The sequence below is a fragment of the Puntigrus tetrazona genome, chromosome 19 (assembly GCF_018831695.1).
Source record: "Puntigrus tetrazona isolate hp1 chromosome 19, ASM1883169v1, whole genome shotgun sequence".
Classification (NCBI taxonomy): Eukaryota; Metazoa; Chordata; class Actinopteri; order Cypriniformes; family Cyprinidae; genus Puntigrus; species Puntigrus tetrazona.
The window spans coordinates 20,316,215-20,343,629 of NC_056717.1; the positions used below are offsets into that span (position 1 = coordinate 20,316,215).

Here is a 27,415-nt window from a genome sequence, read left to right on the forward strand (position 1 = left end):
ATCTATTTATGTATTTTACAGCTTCTGTTTACAAAAGTAGAGTATATTTTATTATCATCTAGTTTTATTTTTAAATATCTAATATCTAGTAAAAATAACATGTCATTTTTGTTTCATTATTATCAATAACACTTTGCGTTATTATTTTAGTGTATTATTTAGTGAATATATATATATTCAATATTTTTCTCAATTATTTTATTTTTAGTCATTTGCGCAAATGTATTTAAAAATGTTTTTATCGTATTTAATTTTATTTAAAATTTATTTCAGTTTCAAGTTAGAAATATTAGTACTTAAACATACAATTTTTTTTCAGTTAAGCAGCAATTTCGATTTCATTTTATTTGGCTTTTTTAATCTAAAACGTCTTTTATTTTATTTTGTTTTGTTAAAATTTGTAGCTTCAGTTTAATTAAGGAGAACAGCGTTGTATTCTGGGAACCCAGGATAGGGCTCACAGTGAAGGGTTGTTGTTTGGTACAGGGTGAAATTTACTTAATTAATAAATTGCACAAATGATATTTCTATCTACTGATATTTGGCGAATGCCTGATGAATCTACCTGGAAATGAAAAAGACATCATAATCTGTTTCACATCGGGCGTGAGACAAAAACAGATGCATTAACACACACACACTCACACACATACTCACACACACACACACACACACACACACACACACTCACACCTCTCACACACACACACACACACACACACACACACACACTCACACACACATGAGACACAGACACACACACACACACACACACACACACACACACACTCACACCCTCACACACACACACACACACACACACACACACACACACACACACACACACACACACACACACACACACACACACACACACACACACACACACACACACACACACACACACACACACACACACACACACACTCACACACACACACACACACACACACACACACACACACACACACACACACAGTGTTAGTTTATTTGAGAGGTGCTGGTTGCCTTGAAGAAAATGTTGAATTTTAAAGAAATGTTTTCTCTTCCTGGAATAACCTCCACTGTAAGTCTATTACTGTAAATGCAATCGGTTTTGGTTTTAACTTGGCGTTTCTTTAAATATGATGATGGCTTGTGATTTGTGTTCTGGATGTCGAGCTCTTTGTTATAGTCTATAAACCTCTGCCCCACCTGCACAAATACAAGGTAAAAAAAAGCCATCTTTTTATGTAAATACATTGTAAAATGAATTTTATTTCTGTGATCTTGTAGCTGAATTTTCAGCATCTTTAGCGTTGCTCGACTCTTCAGAAATCATTCTAATACGCTGATTAGCTGTTTAAGAAACATTTAAGCAATGCTGAAAACAGTGCTGCTTTTCATTTTCATTTTTAAGGCTTCTTAAATGAATAGAAAGTATAATAGAACAGCATTTATTTGAAATAGAAATCTTTTGTAGCACTAGAAATGCCTTTACTGTGACATTTGATGCATCCTTGCCGATTCAAATGATTTCCTTTTTCAATCTTACACGTGGATACTGAACGTGTTGCAGTGCATTCTGGGATCGCGTTTTGCGCAAGATAAATATGCTTTAAAATGCAGCGATAAGAATGCATCTACGAAGGCGGCATGACGTCACCGTCTTCCTTCTGAACGGCCTTTGCATCTTAATTGCATCTAAGAAGCCTTAAAAACACCGCCTAGGTAGGCAGCGCACTAGCTTTGTGTGTGTAATGGATAGAGAAGGAAGCAGAACAGAGACGGACCTTCAAGGTCACTGCACCAACACACACACACACACACACACACACACACACACACAATACCTAAGCTGCCTCTTTAACCAAAGTCCTGTCTGAAGATTATGCTAATTGAGAGTTTTAGCCAATTGCATTGTGTCCAGCCGTAAAGACTTAGTTAATTATGAGCCAGTTTAAATGATGGACTGATGAATTATCTAATTAAGACTGCAGAGTGAAGGAAGACACAAGTGTGTGTGTGTGTGTGTGTGTGTGTGTGTGTGCGTGTGTGTGTTTTTAAGGTACCTAGTCAGCATTTTTCCCGCCATCTGGCAGAAACACAGGTGAGATCTGATTGAATAAAGCTAATGTGATAACCACACACACACACACACACACACACACAGCCCAGATACTTTCTATTCAAGTTAATCTAATCGAGTTTGCTTAGTGTTGAGGAAATTCAAAAACACACTCTCTGACATGTATTTATCGCCCATCAGGACGTCATAAACCATAGAAATGCACTCAATGGTCTCGATCAATAACACACACACACACCACACACACACACACACACGTGTCCGACGCCTTCAGATGAGGTCCGAGCTCTCACCTTCCGCCGTTTGTCAGATTTATCTAGCGGGAGAAGCGACTCCATAAACGCAGGACAGAATTACCGCCCCAGCCCTGCGGTAGAGGACTGTATTTATCCTGTGAGCTGCGGGTGGGCTTAGTTATCAGACCTCGCATTAATATGACACCCCACCTCTGGCGATCATAAATCACGCAGAGAAAACGATCTTGATGGGAAGATAGGGAGTAAAAATAGCTCTGTATGCCATGTATTTAAGTTGTGTTTACACTGCCTGCCGCGCAATAAAAGCTCAGGCACAGACCTGCATTCTGCAAGCATACCTTTCTGCGGCCTGCAGATGGGGGCGGGGCTACCCGTGTCGCTCCGCCCCTGTCTTCTCTGATTGGCTCGGTCGTCTTTCATAGCCAAGCGTGTCACAAAATGGGTATCGGAGAACACATCGATTTAATATAGTCTATTTATATTATTCTAATTAAATCAGTTCATCATAGGGTTGGGCTGTGAGGTCTTCCGAGTGAACGAATGAGTAAAAATGCGATGCTTTCCAAGCGAACGCAATTCGGGACGTCCCTGAAACCGGTCATATCAGAAGTTAAACACGACTTATTTAAGGATAAGCATTTTTGCAATGTTCTACAAAAGAAAGGAGGTATAACGATGTACAAAAAAAGGTACGTTTGAGTTGCACTGAAAGGAGCGCGATGCGCAAGTTGCGTTCGTTGCTATAGCAACAGATACTGAGCTCTTCCGAAATGATCGCTTTTATTACAGAGTTGCCACAGAATTATCTGGTAGAAATAAAAGGGAAAAGGGAAAAGCCTATGCTTCGCAATGTAGGGGAGAAAATTAAAGTTTCATAAAAATGAAATGGCACACGGCAGACACATTAACCTACCGCGGTGTCATTTATCATGACTAATATCCAATATGCAACTATAATTGTCTTGTCATGCTATATAGATTAAAACAATACTGATACATCCTTTTCATTTCTCGACTTCATACTCTGATGAAATAAAAATGATAAAATCTTCAAAAATGATTTAATTCATAACACCCACCCCCACCCCGCTGAGAATAATCAAGCCAATTCATTTTTTAAAATTAGTGTTTTGTTGTGTGTTAAAGACAAGCTTAATTTAGCAAAACACTCATTTCAGAGACATGGTGAGTTACTGCACAGCATTTCTAGCTTTTAAACTCCCGTCCGTACGCATGCCTATGATAGAGCGATCGAACCAATCGGAGGAGGTGTGGGCGGGGCGACCCGCGCAGCCCCGCCCCGATCTGCAGGCCGCGGTCGGGTCCTTCAGGGCTTCCGTGGAGCTAATGCACCTCAGAGCTCCAGGGGGCGATAGAGTTTCCTCCACGTGTCTGTCTTCAATCCAGATGTTGTTATTCAGGTGATGTGTGTTTGCTCATGGTCTGCCCTCAGGTGCTTGTCAGAAGACGCTTCTGAAGTCCAGTTGCGTGTCAGCGAGTGGTCAGTCGGGGAGAAAAAACCGTGCAAAAACATCTACAGATGACCTGAAGCTGCTACAGCTAATGAATGATGAGTAATAGGCTACCCATCACAACTGAAACCTTCTTATTTGTCACTTTCAAATATTATCTCTAATATTTCAATATACTAATATGCAATGTACATGTACATTCAGTTGTTTATAATATAATGTTTACTTGATTTCCAAGTAATTATTATTATTTGATTTTAAATAACGTGTGCAGGCCATGACTAGCCAAAACTAAAAGAAAAAATATTAGATGATATTCAAAATAACACGAATTGTTAATATTTATTGCATTGCGCCATTATTCTGTGACAGTCAAGGATATTTTCCGTGTGAAGCTGGTGTGTGATGCTCTTGTCTGTGTCTTTGTGAATAATTAGGAGTCTGCAGTTATTCAATGCCACACTGAGCGTCTTTGTCTTCCCTCCGTCTTTGATTGTGATGTCGCTGCTGAGGAATCCTTGGAATGTGGTGAATGCTGCAGGCAGGAATCATTCCAGACCGTCTGAGGAACTCTTTCAGGACAGTAGAGAGAGAGAGAGAGAGAGAGAGAGAGAGAGAGAGAGAGAGAGAGAGAGAGAGAGAGAGAGAGAGAGAGAGAGATCATTCCAGACCGAGAGAGAGAGAGAGAGAGAGAGTGAGAGAGACAGAGAGACAGAGACAGAGAGACAGAGAGAGAGAGAGAGAGAGGACAGAGAGAGAGAGAGAGAGAGAGAGAGAGAGAGAGAGAGAGAGAGAGAGAGAGAGAGAGAGAGAGAGAGAGAGAGAGACAGAGAGAGAGAGAGAGAGAGAGAGAGAGACAGAGAGAGAGAGAGAGAGAGAGAGAGAGAGAGAGAGAGAGAGAGAGAGAGAGAGAGAGAGAGAGAGAGAGAGAGAGAGAGAGAGAGAGAGAGAGAGAGAGACAGAGAGAGAGAGAGAGAGAGACAGAGAGAGAGAGAGAGAGAGAGAGAGAGAGACAGAGAGAGAGAGAGAGAGAGAGAGAGAGAGAGAGAGAGAGAGAGAGAGAGAGAGAGAGAGAGAGAGAGAGAGAGAGAGAGAGAGAGAGAGAGAGAGAGAGAGAGAGAGAGAGAGAGAGAGAGAGAGAGACAGAGAGAGAGAGAGAGAGAGAGAGAGAGACAGAGACAGAGAGAGAGAGAGAGAGAGAGAGAGAGAGAGACAGAGAGAGAGAGAGAGAGAGAGAGAGAGAGAGAGAGAGAGAGAGAGAGAGAGAGAGAGAGAGAGAGAGAGAGAGACAGAGAGAGAGAGAGAGAGAGAGAGAGAGAGAGAGAGAGAGAGAGAGAGAGAGAGAGAGAGAGAGAGAGACAGAGAGAGAGAGAGAGAGAGAGAGAGAGAGAGAGAGAGAGAGAGAGAGAGAGAGAGAGAGAGAGAGAGAGAGACAGAGAGAGAGAGAGAGAGAGAGAGAGAGAGAGAGAGAGAGAGAGAGAGAGAGAGAGAGAGAGAGACAGAGAGAGAGAGAGAGACAGAGAGAGAGAGAGAGAGAGAGAGAGAGAGAGAGAGAGAGAGAGAGAGAGAGAGAGAGAGAGAGACAGAGAGAGAGAGAGAGAGAGAGAGACAGAGAGAGAGAGAGAGAGAGAGAGAGAGACAGAGAGAGAGAGAGAGAGAGAGAGAGAGAGAGAGAGAGAGAGAGAGAGAGAGAGAGAGAGAGAGAGAGAGACAGAGAGAGAGAGAGAGAGAGAGAGAGAGAGAGAGAGAGACAGAGAGAGAGAGAGAGAGAGAGAGATCACTAAATGTTCTGGTTACAGGGTGTTTTTGAGTGGTTTTCAGGTGCGTGGTCAATGATTTCTAGGCTGTTGCTAAGGCTTTTCTATGTAGTCATTAAAATGTTCTGGTTTCTAGGCTATTCTGAGTGATTTCCAGGGTGTTGCTATGATGGCTTCAATGGGTGCATTACTGTGTAGTTATTAAAAGTTCTAGTTGCTAGGTGTTTCTAAGGTTATTGTTAGGGTCAGGCATTGCTATGCCATTAATAAAATGTTCTGGTTTCTCAGGTATCCTGGGAGGTTTCTAGTGTATTGCTTAAAAGTTGCTAGGGGTGTTGCTATGCGTTACTTATGTTCTTTTTCCATGTCATTCTGATTGATTTTGAGTACATTGCTTAGTGGTTGCTATGATGTTTCTAAGGCTTTCCTAGGTGCATTACTATGTGGTTACTAAATGTTCTGGTTGTTAGGGCATTCCGAGTGCTTTTAGGTGCACTGCGTAATGGTTGCCAGGGTGTTGCTATGATGTTGCTGTGTGCTTACTAAAATGTTCCGGATAATAGGGTATTCGCCTTAGTTTTGAGTGCTTTGACTGCCAAAATGTTGCTATGGTGTGCTATGTGGTTACTAAAATGTTCCGTTGCTAGGGAGGTCCGAGAGGTTTAATTGCGTTGTTTAACGGTTGCCAGGATGTTGCAAAGGTATTGCTATTCGGTTACTAAAATGGTTGCTAGGCTTAAGTAAAAAGAGACAGATTTAAGGAATTATTCATGTCTGAAGCATAAACACTGTGGGATGTTTAATAATTAGTGTTGGAACTGTAAGTACGAGTAAAGACCAATAAAAACTCTCAGATAAAACACTCATTGGTTGTGCCGTCCATTAGTACAGCCGTGCAAAGCGTGTGTTTAGCGCAAAGGAGAATATAAACAAGCTGTTTCCTGTACAAACACATTTAGATAAACTCAGAGTGTGTGTGTGTGTGTGTGTGTGTGTGTGTGTGAGAGAGAGAGAGAAATACAAAGACGTGAAGATAAACATCAGGATGTACGCTAGAGTTTCTGTGTCAACACTATGTACAGTACACTGGTCCTGGTTACCCACAACACCTCACACACACACACACACACACACACACACCCCTCAGGAGGTAAATCGTGACACACCCTGAGCTCAGAACCGGACCGGCCCGGAAAGCAGGCACAGTCTGGATCAGACCAGCTTTATTACCCTCACTCAGGCCTAGACCTGAATCCTGCGGGATTTCCCCAAACCTGGCACAAAACGCGCACGTGAAAACCTGCCACATACAGTCTTTTTTTTTTTTTTTTTTTGATTTTGAATTAATAGCCTCTAGCCTAATTGTCAATGCCATTACCATTTAGTAAAATAAGTTTGAACTGCGTGAGATTTATGCTTTAGGGAATACTTACATGAACAAAGCAAAACATTTTGTGCATTGAAATTCTTGAAATGCATTTTAATTCGTTGAGTTTACATTTAATATGCTTTAAGTGCTCTTTTGAATTACTGTTATGGATTCAGAAATTGCAAAAACTTAAATGACATCTAAGAAAATGAGCAATAGTTCTATCCCACAATGCTTTGCGCTCACAACCTGACCCTCCTGTAAAATGCCAAATAATCTAATCCTTTGTCTGATTATGGGATATTTGTTCTTCTGTTTTTCCAAAAATAAAAATTCAATTATATATATATATATATATATATATATATATATATAAAAATATATATAATAAATAAATAAATATAGAAATACACATATATACATAATAAATACATATATAAAATAAATTAATAAAAAATAGTTTATATATATATATATATATATATATATATATATTTATATGTATATATATATATATTTATATGTATATATATATATATATATATTTATATGTATATATATATATATTTATATGTATATATATATATATATATATATATATATATATATATATATTTATATATATATATATATATATATATATTTATATGTATATATATATATATATATTTATATGTATATATATATATATATATATATATATATATATATATATATATATGTATATATATATATATATATATATATATATATATGTGTATATATATATATATATATATATATATATATATATATATATATATATATATATATATATATATATATATATATATATATATATATATATATATATATATATATATATATATATATATATATATATATATATATATATATATATATATATATATATATATATATATATATATATATATATATATATATATATATATATATATATATATATATATATATATATATATATATATATATATATATATATATATATATATATATATATATATATATATATGTATATATATATATATATATATATATATATATATATATATATATATATAGTTTCAAAACAAACAGAAAATTGCAGGCAATAGCAAATTCTTATTTTTATTGCATATATTATTGCAAGCTAACATGCACATTGTAAGATATTTTTTATAGATTATTTTTAAATAAATACACTCAAGCTGTAACACAACATAGCAGGCCGGCATGTGAAAATTCTGAGTTGATGGTTTTTCTTTTTAATATATATATTTTTTCAAATATTACAGTTAATCTGTGACAGAGCACTGCAGGCCAAAACAGTTCAATGAATTCAGAACTGATAAATTAAACACACGTGACGAGGTCACGTGACAAAGCATACTGTTTATCTTCAGGTTCTGTTTAAAAACTGCTGGGCAGCATGTAGTGAGTTTTTATTCCATAGTCTAGCCCTGCGTAACGACGCGCATGCTTTTCACTCTATATGCCCAAAATTAATATCGCATAGAATTTATTGCGGATGGTATGCACTATATATTATTCCAATAATTCAGACGCTAGAGCGGAAATGTCCTGATCTGATAAAGCGCAGTCGTTCACGAGCAAGCCCTTAAGTAAACGCGTATTAAATGATGTTCCTAGACTCGATAAACGCTCAAGTCATGGCCTGCAGTCGGCTGAATGCTTGAATCCCGCGCGTAACGCCTTCGCAGTCCTCAGGAAACTCAAAACTTTTCCTTGCGGCGAAACAAACAGGAAAAGAGCGGCGGCGTTACGCACCGAGGGAAAATATTCCCGCGAACACTCAGCGAAGCGCGCCCCGCGGGCGTTATTTCCTCGTCCTGACTGGATGAAGGGGGTCCAGCCCTCCTGGGCTTCCTCTCTTTCTCCTTCCATCTCTCAGCAGCTCGGCAACCCGATCTTTCAGCAGGAGTTTGGCGCGTGAACTCTGGGAATCCTTCGGCACCCCGCGCGTCACTGTCGCCAGGACACTTTTCTCGCGTCCTCGGGTTTCCGTAAATGTTCAAGGAATGGAAAGCATTCGGGTGGAATTATAAGATCGGGGTCGAACAGGACAGAAGCAGATAAAGTCGGAGGTTTTGGATTCCGCGGCTCGCTTTATATGAACCTGTTCTCCGGATCTGAGGACGCGCGGCGCTACGGTGGAAGCTCCGGGTCCATGCGGCGCTTCTGGGTCACGCGTCAGCGCGCGGTTCGGTTCCAGATCATGTGGCTGCTCGTGTGCTCCTTCATCGCGGCGCTGAGCGGCGAGAACTACGCCACGCAGGCCCAGGTGATGTCCTCCAAGGCGCTGAGGGCTTCCAACGCGCGCAGCAATGGTGAGTTCGGAAGCTACGGTGACCCCGAAAGCCATTTAGGACGCTTTGAAGGGCCATCGGAGCTCAGAGGCTTCCTTGGCATCCTTCGGAGGTCTCAAGCAAGACGTTAGCGCGCGCACGTAGCGTCAAGTTCACACAGGTGTTCTAGCTAGCAGGTGTAGCGCTTCATCACGGTAACTATCGACTAAACTAACGATAGAACGTTTCGCTAAAGTTACCTTTAAGTCATGAGCACTTTGTTTTTGGATGTTATCCGGAAAAAGTCACGTGCGAAATGTTTTTGAAAACGCCGCAAACGTCATGGGAACGTTACTTCTGAATGTTCTCTGAACATTTAAAGAATGTTCGGTAAACGTTGAATTTAAAAATAAAAACAAAAGGTATCGTTTTTAATTATTTAAAAACACCTTTCTCGGTTGTTAGAATGTTAAAATAAGATGTGTTTATCATAGAATAAATATCATAGGTTATGGAGCAACGTTCAAAGAACATTCGGCTAAAATATTTTGTATTGTTTGAAACTTTTTTTACTCATTAATGGTTTTTTAAAAAAGTTGTGCAAGCTCAGTTGTGCAAGTTTTAAGGAAACATTTTATCATTTGCAAACATTATGAGAATGTTTTAGAACGTTTAGTGAACGTTCAACTGTAACAAGTGGCAACGTTTAAAGTACGTTAGAGAAACGTTCAACTAAAATGGTTCAGAAAAAAACATTCGTGCATGACGTAATAATATTTAAATATTATTTTAATGATGCCTGATTTAAAACATTCCAGGAAACGTTCCATTTTATAATTTTGAAAGCGTTATGGGAATGTTACTTTTGAATGTTCTTTGAACGTTCTGAAACAACATTCAAAGAACATTCGCTAAAATATTCTGTATTGTTTGAAGCTTTTCTTTACTGATTAATAGTTAAAAAAAAAAGTTGTGCAAGCTCAGTTGTGCAAGTTTTAAGGAAACATTCCTTTTTTATCATTTTGCAAACATTATGAGAATGTTTTAGAACGTTTAGTGAACGTTCAGCGGTAACAAGTGGCAACGTTTAAAGTACGTTAGAGAAATGTTCAACTAAAATGCTTCAGAAAAAAACATTCCGTGCATGATGTAATAATATTTAAATATTATTTTTGATGTTTTAAAACATTCCAGGAAACATTCCATTTTCTCATTTCTCAGCGTTATGGGAATGTTACTTTTGAATGTTCTTTGAACGTTCTGAAACCGTTAGCAACATTTGGCAAACGTTAAATATTAAACTAAAACGTTTTATTATTATGAATATTGCTTTTGTGCTAATGTTATGAGAACATCATTAAAGCTAATTGTGCACAAACGTTCTGTTAACGTTTGTCCGTAACTTTGAGAGAACTTTAGCGCAACGTAAAAGAATTTCCGCGTTAGCCGTTTAACCCCAAACGAGCACAAAGAGTCTTTCTGCGTTCGCTGCGTTCGACACAGAACTGTTTTACAATTCAAACCATGCAAAACTGTCTGCTGAGTGCTTTGCTCGTAAAAAGTGCTTGTGCTGTCTGTTTACAATAAATGTCACTCGTATTTTATTGTCTATAATGCAGTGACATTTAGACATTTTCTAGTGTCTGCTGAAATACTTTGACAGCGGTTGCTTAAAATCCATTGCCAAATTCTTCAGACAAGTGCCATTAGTCGAGCTCAGAAGTCTCTCTTTAATATTTAGCGATCTCACGGAGGACGTTCAGAAGCTCTCTGTGGTCACTGTGGATGTGAACGGGCGTGAAAAGATGTTGTGATCATCTGAAGCGTGTTACGACAGGTCTGCAGCTCTCTGATCGGCACATGCCTGAGTTACTGGGGTAGGAGGATCTTTAACCTGTTCACGGCTTCCATTCCCAGAAAATGCGTAAAAGTGATGAAAAGCTGGAGTGCAGTGGAAACATTGCTTGTTGAGATTTGATGTGATGAGCTTCATTTTTGTGGGGACCTTTGAGGTCGAGAGTGTGTGTGTGTGTGTGTGAGTGAGTGAGTGTGTGTGTGAGAGTGTGTGTGAGAGTGTGTGTGTGTGTGTGTGTGTGTGTGAGAGTGTGTGTGTGTGAGAGTATGTGTGTGTGAGAGTGTGTGTGTGAGGAGTGTGTGTGTGTGAGTGTGTGTGTGAGTGTGTGTGTGTGAGAGTGTGTGTGTGTGAGTGAGGTGAGCATGTGTGTGTGTGAGAGTGTGTGTGTGAGTGAGACTGTGTGTGTGAGTGAGAGTGTGTGTGTGTGTGAGAGTGTGTGTGTGAGTGTGTGTGAGTGTGTGTGTGAGGTGTGTTGAGAGTGTGTGTGTGTCTGTGATTTGAGAATTGTTGTGTTGTTAGGGTTGTTGATCAGCATGGATTTTTCTGTCACTGATTTTTGTTATTTGGAATATTTGGAGTTTTACATTCTATTTAGAATTTTTTTTTTTTTTGACCTAGGCCTATATTTAAATAGTTTTACTGTTCATAATAATAATAATAAACCACTTGTTGCAATTCAAGACTATTTAAATAAACCATACATTTTTTTAAATTTATTTTTGTAAAAATCCAGTCATTTTTTTGAATGTTGCTTGAGTAAAAAAATGTAAAGAATTAGGAAATGTTTAAATGGTTATACTTGAAAGAATTCACACCATTTGACGTGTTAGTTACCCTTGCACAGAGGTGTGTGTGTGTGTGTGTGTGTGTGTGTGTGTGTGTGTGTGTGTGTTAAAACAGCTGAAATATAGTTATTTTAGGGCAGTGAGTCACAGGGTGTCCCGGTTCACACCCAGCCATCAGTGATGAGGAATCTGGTATGGGATTCCCCACACACACACACACACACACACACACACACACACACACACACACACTTCTTGAAATGTGGAAGGAATTATTGTTCCTGTGTGTGTATTTTGCAGTTGGTCTGATCATGAACAAAGTCTTTAACTTAAAAGCTTGAAGACGTTTCTGTCTGTGTGTGTGTGTGTGTGTGTGTCAGCCTATTGTAATTTTTACACGCAGACAGGAGAATGTGTCTTTACTCAGCATATTTCTGTCTGTATCTCACACACAGCTGTCTGCTTGTGCACATTCTTTCATCGTTTCAAACCGAAAACACATCAGGCTTCATTTATATTCTCTCTGTGTGTGTGTGTGTGTGTGTGTGTGTGTGTGTGTGTGTGTGTGTGATGGAGGAATCTATGACTGTAAAAGTAGCTATAAACCTCGACAGACAAAATGACAGAGCCCTCAGTCGCAGATCTGTGTGATTAAGTCGTTTGATCGTGTGTGTGTGTGTGTGTGTCTCAGGGTGGGCATGTTTCATCTCCATTAGCTCAGTGTTTCCTTCATGAAGTCTGTATGACGACACGCATCTCTTGCTCCCGTTATATCTGTGATTTTTACAGCATGCAATCAACTTCTTGTTCAAGAAACAAATGTTGTTGAAATCTAAGTTCATTAGAGAACAAGCGCTTCACAATGTTTTGAACATTCCCGTTTTTCCTGTACATGCACTTTTCTGAACAAAAACAAAGTGTTCTGTTGTGAAGTTGTGGCTGCATTTTAAACGCCAGGATAAATATATGTTTATTTAATTACCACAGTTTTTGATGATAAATTTAGATTAAATATAAAAAGGCAGAAGCCCGAAGAATTCAAAAGAATTTGTAAAAACATAATACAGATTTCGTGGGGCCATGTTGTTGTTTGTTAAAATTATTAATTAATTTACTGTATTACTTCCTTTTTTTTTTTTTTTTTAAATTTAATTTTTAACAGATTGATTTATACCATGAAACTTGGAGTCTGAAAAACAACAACAAAAATACTGCTCATAGATATATAATCCTATAAACAAAAAGTATTTAGTGATTTAGTTTACTTTTAATTATGTATTACCCATAATTTTTTTTTTATAATACCGTTAAAAATAATTGTAAAAATATTGTATATATATATATATATATATATATATATATATATATATATATATATATATATATTGTAAATATAAATTAATAAATTGGTAACGTATTTAATTCAATTATTTTTAGTGATTACAATTATGTACAATATGAATTGGAGCATCTGGAAAACTAGAAATTCAGTAAAATAATGGGATTTCAATAAATAACAATTGTTTTCTAATAATGTTACAACTGTATTGAGTGTATTAAATGAATAGAAGTAAAAAAAACATTTACAACAGAAAAGAGAATTAGGGAAAAGGTAAAAGCTGAGTTGTTATAGGCTGTGTGTTAGCGTTACCGTTCATTTCATTGGCAGCTGCTCAGCGAGTAAAACTGTGTGTGTTAATAAGAGCTGGCTGAAGTGTTGAAGGCTCTGCTTTCAGGACGCTGCAGTTGAGCACTAATTGATTTACTTTCTGTGTGTGTGTGTGTGTGTGTGTGTGTGTGTGTGTGTGCGTGTGTGTGTGCGCGCGTGTGCGTGCGTGTGCGTGTGCGTGCGCGCGTGTGTGTGTGTGTGTGTGTGTGTGTGTGCGCGTGCGCTCGTTCTCTGTGACCTGATCAGATCAGAAATAATGAAAAGCACACAGAAACGTTTCATTATCTGTGTTGAACATGTTCTGTTCACTGGAGGCTTGCTTCCTGTGAGTTTTTTATTTTTGTAGTCCTGTATTTTCAGCACCAGCGCCTTGTAGGGAACATAAACAGCCGCTTAAACTCTTTCCTTTCCCAGATTCTCCCAGGAACACGGCGGCCTGTGTTTGCTGTAATGCAGTTAATGCAGGAAACGTACCGCAAAGTGATTCGAAAGTCAGGCGATAAGAGCATATTGTTTATGTTAGATTACAGTAGCTCAAACAGTACAGCATTATTCCAGTAACAAACAGCATTTTCAGATAGGTTATTTAAAGTAAACAAAATTGTGCAGAAAGGTATGTTTTTATGTAATATTCAATTTAGTTGTCATTTTTAGTATTTGGTGTGAATTGTTTAAAGTTTCAATAATTCTGATACATGCTAGAATGAGACGATGCCAAAAATGCAACTGAATACTATATTCTTGAATGGATTTATTTTTACATTTATGCATCCATTCACTTTATTTATGCAGCTTCAATAGGATTTTTCGATATGTTAAGATATATAATATAATACACATTAAAATAATCCTATTTAAACAGAATACAGGAGTCTGTTATTGATGTCATTCAAGTTCTTCACAAATAATTCCGGATGGAACATTTGGTTGCTATGGATACGAGAACAAACGTTCCGATAGAATATTAGTTCGCTACTAAACGGAGATAACGTGTGTTTTGTGTGGCTCTAGAAGTCCAGAAATAGATTGTGCTTTGGGTTCCAGCTGAGTAACAGTTTCAGCGAGATCTCTCACTCGAGCACAGAGCAGCACGCTTGGTGAGAAACTACAAAATAGACGGACACACACACACACACACGCGCACACACACATCCTCAGGGTGGGATGCTTCTCTAAGTTCATCTGAAGCTGTTTGACAGCGGGGTCACACACTCGTACACTGATGAGTCATAAAGTTTTATGCCCATGTTTGACCTCTGACCTCCAGCTGTCAATAAAAACACATGCTGTCTTTGGAAATTCTTCATGTCTTCAGATGAATTTATCTGTAGAGAAAATAGCTGCACGTTTGGCTTATGAAAAATGTTTTCTTTCTGTGTATTTTATTTATTTATTTATCTTTTTTATCATGCTATTTTTTTATTTACATTTTTTTCTTAGAATTGAAATTTTTTTTACTAATTTAAATTGAATATGCTTCCTTAATCCTATATATTTTAACATGTACGTCAGAATAAGCAAGGTTTCTTTAACATAAATATTGTTAAACTGAATGACCATATAACATTATATATTTTATTCTCCAAAAATGTATTTGAAACCTTAAAAGTAGACATTTAAGTTAAATTTAATGTGCTTTCTATGGACGTAAAATCACTAATTATATTCTTATGCACGCTACCGGTCATAAAAAAAAGTTTTTGACCGGTAATATTTTTAATGCACTCTCTTCTGTTCGCCAAGCCTGCATTTATTTGATCCAAAGTGGAGCAAGTTAGTGTGGTGTCAACAGTTTCTGGACAACTTGAGCCTAAAGGCACATTAAAACACAATGCACTGACCGATCGCTTTATATGTCAATCACACGGTCTCTTCCCGTCTTAAGTGGGAGGTTCTTGACCAGGATGACCTTCATTGTGAGCCACACACACACACACACACACACACACACACACAGTGAGGCAGTTATTCAGGATCTCGCACATGAATGCATGTCTCTTTAATTTTTCTCTTCTATTCAGCTATGGAGAAATATGTCTGTTCAAAACACTTCAGCACAGCGCACGTTTTGATGATGTATAATGACATCAATATATTATTCATTCTGACTACAATGAAAAACTCATTTATTACTGATAAATTCTTTTGACTAAATTCTACGGCACAGTTGATAACCACATAATGAACTGCAACAAGTACGTGAAAAAAAGCACTCTATCCTGGATGGCATACAGCGTTATTTTAGCAATATTTGTACATTATTAATATTTTAAATTTGATTTCATTTATTTTTTCATTTACTTGGTTACTTTAGTCGTTGTTTTTTTTTTTGTTTGTTTTAAACACAATTAGATTTTTTATGGTTTTAATTTAAACTTATTTCAGTTAGTTGCCTATGCAGTTTTTAATTATAAATGAATATGTATATATTTTTTTTTTTTACATTTAAGCTTCATTTCAATTGACAACATTTTAATTATAGTTATTAGTTATAATATCGAGCTGACAAAATTGAGAGAGATTATTTATAATATATAGGCCTACTTGTAATTTTCTTAATACAGGAACTAAATGATAAAACAAACAAAAACAATTATAATTGACCTAATTAATTGCATTTGTAATACCACACCTTCACGATAAGTCTAATTAAATTATTTTTTAATTAAATAATTATATAATTAATTATATTTAATTAACACATTAAAAATAAGAAAAGATATAAAAAATTAAATGTATATATGTGCTTAATGCATTCAATAAAAATTAAAAATGTACCGTGTCACTTTAAATGTGCACTTAATCCAGCTATTAATGACCAAATGAATTAAATCAAGGTAAAAATTGACCTATTGCCTAATTAGTGTGTGTGCTGTGCATTTTTTTTATTTTTTTTTTGATTTATCAGATTATTAGTAATTGGTAGTTTAGGTTAGTAGTTGTGATTGTGTCTTAGAAGTGTGTACTGTATTCAGTAGACCATGAGGCAGCTCTCTGCTTTTGAAACATAACCTACTTTCTGCTGTCCTGATGCCTGTCGTAAGCATTTAATCATAAAGACGGCTCATATTTTAACACGCCAAACTTTAAGAGCTTTTAGATCTGTGCGTGTGTGTGTGTTTGTGATGAGTGTGTGTGTGCGTACAGTGTGTGTTTGTTCTTAGAAAGTTGAAGCGAATTGGTGTTAAAGAAGTACGGTGTGTGTGAGATTGTGTAAATGAGGCTGTTAAACTCAAAACCGCTAGACTGTCTGTCAGTATCACACTAACAGAAGTGACATGTGTGTGTGTGTGTGTGTGTGTGTGTGTGTGTGTGTGTGTGTGTGTGTGAGAGAAAAGAGAGAGCTACAGCCTTATTCCCCGTGTGTTAAGTTCATTTAAAAGCTCATTGGTCAGCAGGTTGTCATGGTGATGGATGGTGGCCCTGTTCTTGCAGTATAGCCATAATCACAAGTGTTTGCTGCATGCATGGATCAGTAATCTGTGTGTGTGTGTGTGTGTGTGTGTGTGTGTGTGTGTGATGACGCTATGGTGGAGTCGAGGAGCTTTTGGAAATGAAAAAGTCATCATGGCTTCATGATTTCGGCATCATATCAGGTCACCGTCTATGTCGTCACTTTCGTTTAGCGAAGCATGAATTCTTTAGTTTTCTTTACAGCGATCAGATGTGCTCATTCGTCTGATTAAAAGATTCATGAACTGTCACACTGAATGATCTTTGTTTTCCTGTTGCGTAACATCTGCTGTTTTTAATATTTTACTTTTGAGGGCTAAAAGCTCGCCTGTCTTTTTCTATAGACCTGTCACCGTTTTTTCTGCCTTTCTTGTCTCGGGTTGCTCGTGTTTGTGTGTGTTTGTGTTCTGTCAGAGATTCTGTGCTCCATTTCAGTGAAATCAGTTCAAAAATGAATTCTGAAAACGAATTGATAAAGAGAATCAGAAGGGATTTAAGGTTATTAATATTTTTTTTTTTATCCAGTTAATTCGGTTCTGAAGTGAATTTTTCACGTTTTGTGTTCTTTGCCCCCAAGAGATTCAAAGTGAATTATATTCTTCTAAAGAGAATCAGGAGTCAGTTCAGATCACTTTCTAAGTGTGTAAACTCACTTCACTTCCTGAACAGAACTGAACTTTCCTGAACTTTTTCTGACTTTTGTTCTTTTTCCTGATTTGGGTTATTTTTGGGAGCGAACCAGAAGTGAGTTCAGATCTCTTCAGAAAGCACACGTCAATTCACATCACTTCGTGAACAGAATTAGGTTGTTTTCTGGAAGTCAGAAGTGAATTCTCAAATAACATCAGAAGTAAATGAACATCTCTTCCTGAATAGAGTTGGTTTTTAGTGCATCTGAAGTGAATTCAGTTTTGTTTTATTTTGCTTTTTTTAAACTGAAGTGAATCAGAAGGCAATTCAGATCAGATATAATAAATAAACATCAGTTACTGAACAGAATTAGAAGTCTCTTTAATTTTGTAAAGAGAATCAGAAGTGAATTATCTGAATAGAATCTAAAGTGACTTGAGGTATAAGAGAGCAAAGTGAATTGGATTAGTTTCCTGAGGGAATCAAAAATCATCCAAGTGAATTAACTTTGTCATAAATGGAACTAGAATTGAATTTAGTTCTTTTTTTTTACATCCACAGCAAGTGAATTCCCTTCAAAACTGTCTTCATTTGTTTCCTCGAATTAGAAATAAACTGGTCTCTTTTTCTGAAGAGAATTCAGTTTGAGCTGAATTTATGCGGTTTTCCGAACTGAGCTGAAATGAAACGGATTCTTTGTGCGTGTTGTATTTGTGTATATCTGTGTGTGTTTGTTTGTCTCCGAGAGTAAACGCACTAACCTGTCCGAGTTGTGACCAGTAACAGACAGCAATCGCCTCACAGACTTGTACCGGAAGGAAGAGGTCGTGATGGTCAAGAGCGGAGGTCACGTCCAGAGCCCGCGCTTCCCCAGCTCTTACCCTCGCAACCTCCTGTTGTCATGGAAACTGCACTCGCCGCCCCACACGCGCATCCTGCTGGAGTTCGATGCTCAGTTTGGACTGGAGGAGGCGGAGAATGGAGTCTGCAGGTGAGGGCGGGGCTTCGGGTGGACGAGTTCATGAATAAGTAATTAGGTCTGTTTAAACACTTTTTTTGGAAGCGAAGGTGTAGAAGGGCGTTTTAGGTAAAATACGTTTAAGACGACTGATGTTTTCAGGGTTAGGCGCAGCTCATGAATATTAAGTACGTGCGTACGTACGTGCGAGTTTTCCCGTGAGGGTGGGGATTCGGATGGATTAGTTAAACGATAACGAATTTGAGCTAGTTAATTGGTGGCGGAGGATGGAGTTATCCCATGAGGGCGGCGATTCAAAATGGATGAGTTTGTGAATAATTAATTAATCGGATCAATTTGAGAATTTTAAGCGGTGGCCGTTAATAGAGCGTGCAGGTGAGGGCGGAGCTTTAGAACGGATGAGGACATGAATAATGAATTGGATGCGTTTAAACATTGTTTGACGTGAAGGTGGAGAATGGGATTTCCGGGTAAGACGGCGCTTCGGCTGCATGAGTTCATGAATAATGAAATAAATCTATTTAAGAGTTTTAAGTGGACGACAATGATGTTTTCAGGTTTAGGTGGGACTTGAAAAATCAATTCGATTTTAAGAAATTAAGCGGCGGCGGAGAATGGAGTTTTTCCCGAGGTGGTGTAGATTGGAACGAACGAGTTAATGAATAATGAATTTATACTATTTAAGGGCAAATTGGAGGCAGGTATTGGAGTTTACGGATGGGGGCGGAGAATGGGGTGGAGCATTGGATGGAAAAGTTCGTGAATAATGAATTCGATCCATTTAAACTCTTGAGAAAGTGTCCCCTTTGGGTTGGTCTGTATGGTAAATATTTAACAGGTTAACAAGCGACTAAACCTAAAACCCTTTACGTTAGCTATAAATCTGATTAATTCATAGGATCGTTGATCCAGGACCTCCAGGCGCATGTCCTACATGCTTAAATCATGTTGTAACACGTGGGAGAGAATAACAGGTTTGGTTCTCCCGTGGTTCCCGTTCTGCATTTAAGGACTAGAAATAAAGGCCCGAAGAGTTCAAACATGATATGAATATTTAATGAGCAGAAAGCCAATCAGAGCGAATGCGCGTGGAGTGACTCTCAGGTTACGGCTTTGTCCTTGAGGTTGGAGGTTTTACCGTGTATCTGATACTTTATAAAGACCCTCGAGACACCGAGACTAAAAATAAAAAGCGGGAAAACACACAGGCGAGAAGACAAGGAGAATTTATAGGATGAGAAAGAGGCACAGGCAGAAAAGAAACTTAATGCATTATGTATATTTTTGTGTAAAATCGAATAATGTATACGATATAGATAAAAGCGTGGTGTCACGTCACATTAGTAATTACTGCATTTCTGTATTTCTGTGCCAGCACTGCTACTATAAAAGCTATGGATCATCAACTTATACAAAGCTGAAGGACTAGAAAATATAAATACGACCACTCTTTAAAATTGCTCAAACATAAAATATGAAAATATGCAAATAACGGTTCATTCAAAATATGAATAAGTGCTATAATGGCATGTAAATGCACCTGCATTGTAATTGTGATGGACGAGTGTTATAATCACTCACGTGTGTGTGTGTGTGTGTGTGTGTGTGTTTCAGGTATGATTATGTGGAGGTGGAGGATATTTCTGAAACCAGCACCATCATCTGGGGCCGCTGGTGCGGGCAAAGAGCTCCAACACGGATCACATCCAAGACTAACCTCATCAAAATCACCTTCAAATCGGACGATTACTTCGTAGCAAAGCCGGGATTCAAAATCTGCTATTCACTGCTGGTGAGTCTGCATTATACCAGATTATTTTTACACTTTAATTGAACAAGCAGGATGCGTTCAATGCATAAAAGACATTTATGAAGTCACACAAGAGTTCTGTTTCAAATAAATGTTGTCCTTTTGAACATTTGTCCTATTCGTCAAGGAATCCTGAAAAATGCAATGGGTCACAGTTTACAGTAAAATAATGCTCAGCACTGATAATAATCAGAAATGCAGCAAATCAGCATATGAGAAAGGATCATGTGACCATTTCAGTGAAATCAGTTCGAAAATGAATTGATAAAGAGAATCAGAAGGGATTTAAGGTTATTAATATTTTTTTTTTTATCCAGTTAATTCGGCTCTGAAGTGAATTGAACGTTTTGTGTTCTTTGCCCCCCAAGAGATTCGAAAGTGAATTATATTCTTCTAAAGAGAATCAGGAGTCAGTTCAGATCACTTTCTAAGTGTGTAAACTCACTTCACTTCCTGAACAGAAGAGTTAAGCTCTTTTTCTGACTTTTGTTCTTTTTCCTGATTTGGGTTATTTTTGGGAGCAAACCAGAAGTGAGTTCAGATCACTTCAGAAAGCACACGTCAATTCACATCACTTCGTGAACAGAATTAGGTTGTTTTCTGGAAGTCAGAAGTGGGTCACAGTTTACAGTAAAATAATGCTGAGCACTGATAATAATCAGAAATGTTTATTGAGCAGCAAATCAGCATATGAGAAAGGATCATGTGACAATATTATTGAAAATCAGCTTTAATTTGACATAAAAAAGCAAATTTTCCACAATATTACTGTTTTTATTGTAGTTTTGATTACATAAAGGATACCTCGGCGAGCAGATATTAACCCCTGAATTCATATAAAAAAATACACCCACAAAAAAATCATGATGTAAAATGAATAGTTGGTCTAGAGCAAGACCGCTCTGTTCAATATCAGGTTATTTACAGTAGCCGTTCTGCACTCGCTCAAAAGCAGACGCCAGCGGATGGTGGAACGATAGCAGATGGTGGGAAAAATATTTTACAACATATTGGGACTAAAGCCATCCTGTTTTATTACTACTCGTGGCTTTTTTTATCCACCCAGGGCAAAGCGGCAATAATCTGCTGTTAGCTGTTAGCGTAAACATGCAATATGTTTCCTGTGTGTGTGTAAAACTGTAAATCTGTACATTTCCGAACGAAAACGGACACCTGCGCTGAACAGAAAGGAACGAAACTTCACACTTTAAGCGTTTTTACTGGGTTTTGTGGAGATGTGGATGGTTGCCAAGGCGTTGCTATGCAGTTGCTAGGGTCTTCTGGGTGGTTGCTAGGCGGACTTTTCTCAAAGTAACAGCTTCTTACCCGATGTCTTTTTTTAATCTTAGATGAACTTACAAAAGTTTGGCTTAATGAAGACATTTGTTTCTGAGCCGGAATAAGACAGAAAAAGAGAGGTGTGAGCGACAGTACAAGAAAGTGAGAGAGCGTGAGACTGAAGTGAATGTGTGAGTGTGTTACTGCTGTAAAAACTTCCACCCTGTATCAATTGAGTTTAGTTCTGTGTTTTTATCGCATATGCATAAAGCTGTGTAATGAGAAACGACAGCTAAAACCTGTTTTGACTTGAAGTTTGTGTAAAACTCTTCATAAATGCACACTGATTAAAAGAATAGTTGCCCCCAAATTTATATTAGCTAAGAATATGCTAGCCTTCAGGCCATCCAAGATGAAGGTGAGGTTGTTTTTCGTCAGATTTAGACAAATGCAGCATCGCATCAGTATCATCAGTAATGGATGTGAATGGGTGCCGTCAGAATGAGAGCCCAAACAGCTGATAATTGTATAATCGCAATAATACACGGCAGTTCAGTCCATCAGTTAATGTCTGGAGAAGACAAAAACTGAAACAAATCCAGCGTTAAGACGTTTTGAGCTTTATTATAGAGTGCATAATCTATAATAACACTTGCTCCAGTGAAAAAGTGTTCTGGTCTGAATCAGGAGAGAAATCTGCTCAAGATCAAGCACTGTTTATACGCCAATACTGTCCAAAACGACTCCGAAAACAAATGTGGCTGGTTTCTGATGTGAGAAACAAAAGGAGGTGGACTTTTTCACTAGCGTTATTATGTTTTATAGATGCATATTTTGACCAGATCGAGAATTTGAAGTTAAAAACATCTTAACGTGAAATAGTTTCATGCAAACACGCAGCTTATCAGACATTAACTGATGCACCGGAGCGCTGTGGATTAATGCAATGCTTTTCATCAGCTGTTTGGACTCTCATTCCGACGGCACCCATTCACATCCATCACACTGAAGCGATGCTACATTTCTCCAAATCCGATGAAGAAACAAACCCGTCTGCATCTTGGATGACCTCAGTTTGAGGACGTTTTTAGTCCACTGCTCCTTTAAGGCTATTGTTTCTGTTAACGGCACAAACAGATGTGGAGAGTTTCTCTTCTTCAGGAAGATGATGCGTTCTGTGAGTGTTTGTGTAAAATATGGTCCGGTTTCCCAGCGGTGACGTTTCTTTTAGATTTTCTTTCGGGATCAGCAGATGTTTGCGTTTCATAATTGTCTTTTAGTTCAAGGTCTCGTGCTATAATTAGAGAGTGTTCCTTTAATGCTATTAAGATTTGCATCTTTGATGTTCGTTTGGAGAAAATCCAATTCTCAAATCAACAGATATCATATCATATCTGTTATTTAACTTAATTATCTAACCTAAAGTGCACGTAAAGTCTTTTTTTTTTTTTTAAAGTTGTGTTGCGTGAAATATTACAGTAGCGCTTTACAATTAGTCATGGTTACTGTTTCGAACAAAGCATGCATTTGATCAAAATACAGTAATATATTTAAAAAAATAAAATTTTTATTTTAGAAGAAAAATATTTCTTCTTGCCTTTTTGATGCATTTTCTGCGATTTTTTTTTTTTTTTTTTTTATTTTTTTTTTTTTTTTATTTAATTTTTTTTTAATTTATATTTTTCTCCACCTGCTTATCCATGGTTGTGTCAGCAGAAAAGTGATTTCTGACGTAGAGCAAGTGACTGTATTTTTGATGAAAGACTATTTTCTTCATGAAGACCAGGAACATGCTCAGAAAGGTCACATGGCTGAACCCTGCAGCTGCTGGACTTCGGGTTCAGGGTGGCAGTTTGTTCGGTCTGATCCGTCATGTGTAATTCCCTGAATCTGCGGTATTCCTGACATTTCCACATTCCCGCTCTGCTCCGGACGTTTCTGTAGGACACAAGCTCTTTGTGTGTGTGTGTGTGTGTGTGAGAGACTTCAGAGGCCATAGAGACGTGATCTCTGATGGGAAACATCATCATAACAGACCGCCCGCGACCTCTGACCTCCTTCTATTGTTTGCATTGCAGGAGCAGATTTATGTAACGAGAGCGCCAGCGCAGGGAAGTGTGTTTTCATAGCATATGGAGGTTTTTAAGTAAACTACAGGGAAAAACAGAGAATGCATTGCATTTCTTAATTTCTATTAAATTTCTATCTAGTTTCGTTAGTTACTGTGCATTGTTTTTTATTTCTTGTTCTTTTTTTAGATATTGAAGATTGTTTTAATTTTAGTCAAAGGTGTCTCTTTAATACTTTATTTTAATTTTATTTTTTAAGCTATGGTTTTATAGTTTGTAGTTTTGTTCATTTATGTCAGCTTTAAAATTGTGAAAAAACTGAGAACTCTTCAGACCAAGATTGCTGTACCTCTGCGCATGAGAATACATTTTTTGTTTTACTTGTTTTGAATATGTTTGTAAATTATAATAATATAATACTTACACTGAAACAAATGTTTGCATATTTGTCAGCTGTTTAGTTTTTGCATTAATTTAGCAAAAAGTATTTTTAGTTTAATTTTGCATTAATTTAATTCAGCTTTTTATATTTTTATTAAAATACTTTAACTACCTTTTTAATAGTTATTTTGTTGTTGTTTTTTTATTTTTTGGAACCCCAGGATAGAAAAACAGTTTATTTCTAATTTATTTTTTTGTAATTTATTTTGCATATTAATACACAAATATGAAAATACATAAACACACACACACACACACACTACTACAGACCGAGAGCTTTCCAAACCAACCGCAAGTACAAAAGTGAGTCTCACACACACACACTCACAAAAGTGAGTCTCACACACACACACACACAAAGTGAGTCTCACAGTAATTAGGTAAAATCTTCCCTCTATATTTACCTCATTACTGGTCCTTTCTTAGATGCACTCGAGTATGTGAGTACATGTACAGTAAAACGAAATGCACCCAAAAATGATTTTTTTTTTATTACACAATAACAAATGCTGTTGAGAACACACTGTCTATATTCTGTCCATGTCTCTTTCCTCATTATTGCCGTAGCGCGCTGGAGGTGGATTGATGGCCTTGTTAATTCGGGTCTCTGATGGTTGTGTAATGTTCACCTGTCGTTTAAGGCCGGTTTTTAAATGCCAGCTCTGTCATGTCCGTAGCTCCGCCTCCTCAGCGGCTGACATCATGAGTGATGGTTCTCATCTGAAGCGATGGTGTTTGTGTTGCTGATTGCTGCTGCGCGTCGTCAGGGCGCTTCCAGTCAGGATTTATCAGCGCAGATAATGACTTTCCCAGACTTCCCTCGGCCCTGATGTGGAATACGTAAATTCCCGCGGAAAATGAATGAAACTGACAACAAAGTTTTCTCTGCCTGTTTTTCAGGACAGCTCAGCTCTCGCCTCGCTGACCAACTGGGAAGCAGTTACAGCGATGTCAGTAAGTATCACACGCTCCTAGATGATGAAACATGGTCCGTTTAATTGAATTTCAGTGTCGGAGAAGCTGCTTTGGCATTGTTTCTTCAGTAAATCCCAAATGGAGACGTTCAGCGGAATGTTCCCGCTGCTCTGGTGTTTACAGCGATACAGAGCCGGTGATGCAGGAAAGAGGATTATACAGTCTGTGTCTCTGTAGGATTTCAGGGAGGTCTCCGGGACGGATACACCACTGTCTGCCGTCGCCTGGACAACGACATCGCCAGCATCAGCACGGTGGAGGAGCTCCTGAGACACATGAACCCCTTCACCTGGCAGGAAGACCTGGAGCAGCTCTACACACACACACACTACTACAGACCGAGAGCCTTCCACACCGACCGCCAAAGTACAAGAGTGAGTTTCTCACACACACACACACACACACACACACACACACACTACTACAGACCGAGAGCCTTCCACACCGACCATAAGTACAAGAGTGAGTCTCACACACACACACACACACACACACACACACACACACACACACACTACTACAGACCGAGAGCCTTCCACACCGACCGCATAAGTACAAAGAGTGAGTCTCTCACACACACAACACACACACACACACACACACACACACACACACACACACTACTACAGACCGAGAGCCTTCCACACACCGACCCATAAGTACAAGAGTGAGTTTCTCACACACACACACACACACACACACACACACTACTACAGACCAGAGCACTTCACACACACACACACACAACACACTACATTACAGTGAGTTCATAAGTACACAGTGACACACACACACACACACACACACACACACACTACTACAGACCGAGAGCCTTCCACACCGACCATAAGTACAAGAGTGAGTCTCACACACACACACACACACACACACACACACACACACACACACACACACACTACATACAGACCATGAGAGCCTACTCACACACACGACACACACTACTACAGTACAAGGGTGAGTCTAAGTGAATCTGCCACACACACACACACACACACACACACTACTACAGAGTGAGAGCCTTCCACACCGACTGCAAGTACAAAGTGAGTCTCACACACACACACACACACACACACACACACACACTACAGACTGAGAGCCTTCCCACCGGACCGCAAGTACAAGGGTGAGTCTCACACACACACACACACACACACACAGACAGAGCCACACAGAGAGACACAGGACAGACACACACACACTACAGACCGAGAGCCTTCCACGGACATAAGTACAAGAGTCTCACACAACACACACACAGAGACACAGACAGACACAGACACACACACACACACACACACACACACACAGACAGAGACAGACAGTGCAGAGACAGGCACCGTTATCCATTCACTGAGTTTTTATGAGGCAGACAGAGGTGATTTCCTCCCGTCTCTTCATTTATACCTCCCTTCCTCTGTCCATCCAGAACAAATTGTGATTATGTGAGTCATAAGTGCAAAAAAAAAAATCCAAAACAACACACTGGAATGTTCTTTACAGAAAGTACAAACACACACACACAGATCTTGCAGCCTTGATAAAGTTGGAACATTGTAGAGTTTAAATGACTTTGCTACCAGCGAGTGTGTGTGTGTGTGTGTGTGTGTGTGTGTGTGTGTGTGTGTGTGTGTGTGTGTAATGTGTGTGTGTGTTAGAGTTTATATGTAAGCTTGTTTTTATCAGGATGCACTTTGATGTTGATGGTTGTATAAACTCCTCTCTCTCCCTCTCAGTTGATCTCGACCGTCTCTATGACGGCGTAAAAGCAGTACAGCTGCACTCCACGTACTTCTCGGTGAACCTCCGCGAGGAGCTAAGGCGACCAATGCGTGTTTTTTCCCACGATGCCTCCTGGTGCAGCGCTCATGAGGGAAATGCGCCTGTGGCACCGACAACTGGAACTCATGCAGCTGCAGCGCTGGGAAAACCGTCATGAAATTACACGAGGTATCCCCGATGCACTTCCATAAAGCAACACACGAGTGTTTCCAAACGCTCCTCCTTTCTGCCATTGGTCAATCAGACAGGTAGCCCCCCCCAGACTCACTGCAGCGGCTGATAAATACACAAATCAAGTGCTTTGGTGTTTGATACCCTATTAAAATAATAATAATCTAGTAAAGCAGTAGTATTCCTTTTCCATTTCACTTGAGAAAAAGTTCAGATCAATAAACCTTTGTATTATTAACCAGCCAATAAAGAAAGATTTATGCGGATC

The 27,415-nt window shown here is 38.4% G+C and overlaps 1 pseudogene; it reads left to right on the top strand.

Moving 5' to 3' along the window:
• Positions 1 to 8,656: 8,656 nt before the first annotated feature.
• Positions 8,657 to 26,969, top strand: LOC122323926 (annotated as a pseudogene).
• The last annotated feature ends 446 nt before the right edge of the window (positions 26,970 to 27,415 follow it).